General features: G+C 35.2%; 1 non-coding gene across 1 annotated transcript; it reads left to right on the forward strand.

Annotated features, from left to right (window-relative positions):
* Nucleotides 1-4,231: 4,231 nt before the first annotated feature.
* On the forward strand, nt 4,232-4,305 carry TRNAE-UUC (transfer RNA glutamic acid (anticodon UUC)). The gene has a single exon. It is a non-coding gene; the product is annotated as a tRNA-Glu (tRNA).
* Nucleotides 4,306-5,747: the final 1,442 nt, after the last annotated feature.

Below are 5,747 nucleotides of genomic sequence, written 5' to 3' on the forward strand. Positions count from 1 at the left end.
TTAAACTAGATTTAATTGTCTTATAAATATTTGTATATTAAATTTTTTTAATTAGATTTTTATTATTGTGTTCTACCTTTGTGAATAGAATTGTGTGATTAATACTTTTTTAAATTAAAAGAAAATAAATACAAACTCACCAATCTCCTCTCTCAATGGGCAGCAGTGGAAATTGCTATTGTTAAAAAAAATTCATAAAAGATTTTTGATTCATTTGTTTCTGTATAGTTTACTGAGTGCAAACATGAATAAGACTATATCATTTGGATTGCCATTTTTAACTTCTGATAGCAAAAAAAATTAAAATTGGAAATTCTTGGAAGGATATTGAATCACAAAATACATACCAACCTCAGCTCTTTCACATGTGAAGAAATAATGGCCTGTATTTGAACACTGATGTTTTCCATAGCTTTACATCATGGTATATGTGTGGGAAAAAGAAGGCAAGGCATCTCACTAACTCTAAACTGTGATGAAAATTCATGACAAGAAAAAGAAAACCATTAAAGAGCTGGAAGATTTGATTTGGATGTTTAAGAACATGCGTTAACATAAGCATGTGTTTCTTTGCTTAACTATTACAAAGGATGAGGTAGGAAAGTCTGCATTTACTATCTCCAAAGCTCAGGGCCTCAAGAAGGTTCATTATTACTTAGGGTATATCACCAGGTTGAGACATAATAGTTCAAAATTCGGGGATAAATTTTTATTTACTAGATGTGTAAAAATAGTCTGCCAATAAAATATCAAATAAATTATTTTTTGGGCCGAGTATCCACTCATATTGTCAGCTGGAAGACTGGCAGCCATGCTTCAGGGCAATCTGGTGCCCACTGAAGGATGAACTCATGACAGCTATGTTTAGTACTTACTTTTAATATCTAAGTCTATTATTTTTACTTCCTCAGGATAAGTTCTATATATGCTATTGCCAGCAGAGAATGAAAGGAGTCCATAGCGGTTTGTTACCTTCTCAAGCAAATGTGTCCATCCATTTCTGCAGCTGTACTCCTGCTGAACAGTGAAGTCAGATATAAGCCAAGATATATAGATATATTAGCAACTGGCTGGTGGTTCAGATCTACTCTTCTAACACTTTGTCTAAATAGTAACCCGATGCTGTCACCCACTGCTTCTCTTCCTCCCTTCATGCAGAGAATTCAGTCAGGCTTTGATATGCTTCAGGGATGAAGGGCAGAACAATTTTTTGGTTTTTTTACGCTGTAGTACCTGTAAATGAAAATATACTATTTAAAATATATTCATTAATTTAGCTGCATTTGTTCTTAAATAGTTCTTGAACCTGGAGTTGGAATTTAAATTAATCCACATTAGTACAGTAAAAATATGGCAGTATTTCTACCATATAGAGCAGTTACTCATATGCAGCTCTCTGCTGTGAGGATAAGGTTCTCTCACATTCAGGCACTCAGTCTGTACAGACACTACACAGGAAGCATATAAAAGGAGGTATAATGTTCAAATCTATATCAATGTGACTTAGCCACAATGGCTTTGGGCTACCTTTTAACTTCAAATATAAATTTAGATCCTCATCCTCTCCCACAATTTGTTTCTTGCAGCAAGCATCAAATAGGTTTTACAAGGATGTTGTGAATACAAAATGCTATCCACTAAACCATAATGATTGCTCATCTGTAGGATATAAACATTTCTTCCTAAATGAAACATTTAGCTTCAAGATCTCTCCTTCCTCTTCCAACAAATGATTTACACAGGATTTTACAAACTAGTTTGTGGCTTTATTTGCACTGCAGAAATAATGTGCTTCTAAAAGTTGTTACACTGGCATGTAAACATTGCAAACAGGAAACAGCTGATGAAAAAAATGCATAAATTAGAAAGACCTACATCTTTTCTCAGTAATTCTTATTTTAGAACAGGTTCTGAAAGGATAAACACTGTTCCTGAAATTAGGATGGTAGCAGTTGCATTCCTCTCAGGTTTGTTGAGTCTCACAGCATAGAGATAGATTCCTGGTTATGATCAAACTGGGACACCTGAATCTGAGCAAGCAAAACAGTTTTATAAAACAAATCTCTTGATTCCATCAAATGCAAAAATAATTTCAGTGTACAGTAAAAATAAAATGACAAAAGCTTAACGCTAATTTTACTCCACTAAATTTTGGAAAAGCAACCTATATGCACTTAATCTTATGTTGGCAGCATGAAGAAATAAACATAAGCTTTAAAAGAAAAGAAAGATTTCACAGTTAGTAAATCTCTTAAAGCATTTTAGAGGTATGCAGGTATTTATATTGTAAAAACCTCTACTATCACAAGATAAGAGAAATTCTCTTTCGAAATACAATACAGAGCTATTGTAAGAATTGAGCAGATGAATATGAAAACAGGAAATTCTACCTTGAAAATTATAAAATAGATCAAAGCATATATTATGATGTAAATGATATCTATTTAATCCCAAAGAGCAAGCAAGATATTTTTCTAGCCTCCTACCCCATCTTTTTCCATCTTTCTGCTCCATCTTTTAAAAAAAATTGAGGCAAAACCATTTTATATAATCCCAAAATTCTTTCCTATGTTTGATTACAGAAAACATTTGATGATAGTATTATTAGGCTATATTCACTGATGATGTATTCGTAATGTAACATATGAACTTATATTGTTTAATGTGTCATTTAGTGGTAAGTGAATGCAATAGCAGCAGTGAAAACATCACAAAGAGGAGAATAATGCCACTTGTTCCATTTCAAACCCAATGAAATGTGGTACATTCACTGAAATCAACGGTGAAAATCAGATGTTTATTTGTACTTCATAGTATCCTGGAATTTCACTGCTATCTTGCTCATTGATGTTGCAATTCTGCCATCAGCAAAATTTTTTTATGACTACTGAATTCATTCATAAACTATGATGTCCTACATTTCTTTTCCAACAGATAACAACTGATTACTGGAATTACATTCCAGCATTCACACCCAAAACCCCAAAATACCAGACTCACAGAAATTATTTCACTTTGCTATTTGGTCCTTTCAGTTTTAGATTTTTTTGTGTCTCTTTTCAAAGAAAAACATCTTTACAAACTGACGATGTATTATTTGCAGTGATTAATATGAGTAATTGCCAGATAGGTAATTGAGTGCAAGTTACTTATGATTTTACAGTAAGCAATATTTAGATAAGAAATACAAACAGTCTTTGGAAAACAGAACAGTAAGTGACCTAAGTAAATTAAAAAGAAAAAAAGTAAGTCCAAACTGCTACAAATAGTTTTGCATTTCTCTTTTACATTAACTTCAGTTACATGTTTCTATAGATGGGGGGTTTTATCCTCTACAGATAAAATTCTCATCATATGTTTGAAATGCTTTTTTTAGTTTACATTTAAGCCAATGTTCTCTTCTGTCTCTGACTCTACAAAAGAGTTAGAATTTTTCAAATTTTTTTGTCTCTTCAATCTTTTATCACCATTTCTTCTATTCATTTTCTTCCTGTTCATTGATCTGGATGTTGCAGCAGGGAACTTACATCAAGTATTTTAAATGGAAATTATTTACTGTTGCTGGAGCAGAATGTCAAACACTTCCATGCTTTGCTGTTGTGATTCGGCATCTATTGAACTTCCAAACCTTTTTAAGTGCAACAGCAATGAACATGTCTAAAGTCAACTTACATGACCTAATACTCTTTCATTTTTCTCTCAAATATATGAATTGAAATACTCAATGAAAAGAAGACAATGCGTGGTGAACACCTGAGGGTTCAGGCAGGGGAGAGAGAGGAACTTGAAAAATATGTGTGGTAAAGCAGCAAAACGGCACAGAAAAGAGAAAGCAATGAAAGTCTTCCAGAGGGAAGGAAAGTTTAAACGGTTCCTTCATATCAATCAGCACAGATATTTCTCATCCCTCAGCGGAGGACTGCTGGCAAATAGTTCATAGAAGTCAGAACATCTTCCTCTGTGTGGAGCCCTCAAAGTGTATGGAAAAGAAGACTCCAAACTTGTTTGAAGTGAAACTAGAAATGCATTGAGAACCATGTAGAGAAAGAGAAAAAGGTTTAGAGAAAGAGACAGTAAATTACCTTACATGACATTGCTTTCACAAATAACTAATGAAAAATGAAAGTTGCATTGGAAAATATTGTTTTCTGATTAAAAGTCATTATGTTTGCTGGTATATTGAGATTATTTCTGGCAAGACTGATTAAGAGAACATTTCTACCCACTAGGAGCCCCTGGTGGTCTAGTGGTAAGGGCGCGGCGCTTTCACCGCCGAGGCCCAGGTTCGATTCCTGGTCAGGGTCACTCCTGGGCAGATAGAGCTTGTTAGCCCTTAAAAAGGCAACCCATCTACGTCCTAAGGACCTTGCTACCACCGTCCAAGCTCGCTTGGCCCCGGCAGATGAACCTTAGGATTAAAGGGTGGGCTCAGTTCCGCGCACACTGTGTCTCACCTAAAAAATCCAATGCGCAGGCTGGAAGGTGTAAAGACCTTCCCCGGATCTTCGCTCGCAAAGACTGGCCATTATTATTATCAACCCACTGATGTACAGAGATTAGATGGCATCATTATGATCTATGTAAAATAAGCCAGAGAATATCTACCTATTATTGGGTAGATTAATGATTAATCAAGTAGTCTTTGACCAAGAAGAATTAACAATGTTATGGTTGGAAACCATTCTCCATTGACCGGTTTAGTAACTTCCATATTTTTTATACTTGAATTACTAAAATGGAAACTCACTTCTGAAGTTGATAAAAATTTGCAGTCAGTCTTGGAAGCCTAGTTTGCCACTATTTCAACCTACATTAATGCTTGTTTCTGAACTGCAACACCAACTTTAACAGATTCCATGCTAACACTGTCTGTAGGTAGAACTGGACATGAACACAGCAATTCCTCCAGCCTTAGACTAGGAAAGCTTCCAAAAGCAGGAGGAAGAGGAAAGAGTTACCTTAAAGTGCATGAAAACTTTGAAATGCTTTATACATATCATGTTACTGTCTGCTTATATCAGTGTAAATTTATTATTATTTTGCATTTTAGCAATATCATTAAAAGACGAAATATGCTTGGAAATGAACAGTGTCCTCTACTGAAAACACTGGGAGAGTGCTGGTATTAGTGATTAAATATAATCTCATGTATGAGTTGCTGGAATCCTCCAAGAGAGAACAGCCGCTGTGTATTTCAGGTGTGTGAGGCATCTGAAAATTATTCTAATGCAGCATTTCCTGGGATGTGATTAAAACTTAATTGAAGTTTTTGAAGGGAAAATGTGACATTTCTGCATTTGCCCAGATCTACTTTTAGTTTTTCGGTACTTTTTTCCTTGTTAGCACGATGTTAGCACCCACCAGAAGAAACACTTCCCCAGAGTTTACCACATGGCTGTATCAACCCACATATCTCCTTCCATAAAATGATGTTAGTTAGAAGATCAGCATCTCTAAGGTAGAGATCCCATTGGATACCTGAGATAGATTCATCTATGGAGAAACCTTAAACTGACCAACTCAATACCTACCTTTCCTTCAGCTACAGCTAAGATTAACAGCTGACCATAGAAGAGATGTATTTAGTGGCATTTGAAGGCTAACATTCAGGCTAATCACTGTTTTCCTGAGATTTTCAAATAGAACAAGCCCAATATGATTTCACTCAAGCAGTCTTTCACTGGAAACCTGTCCTGGAAGTCAGCATCAGGGATCCAGCACGTCAGGACAGACAAAGCCCTCATCTG

This window comes from Myiozetetes cayanensis, unplaced genomic scaffold (genome assembly GCF_022539395.1).
Source record: "Myiozetetes cayanensis isolate MyiCay16 unplaced genomic scaffold, myiCay2020 scf7, whole genome shotgun sequence".
Lineage (NCBI taxonomy): Eukaryota > Metazoa > Chordata > Aves > Passeriformes > Tyrannidae > Myiozetetes > Myiozetetes cayanensis.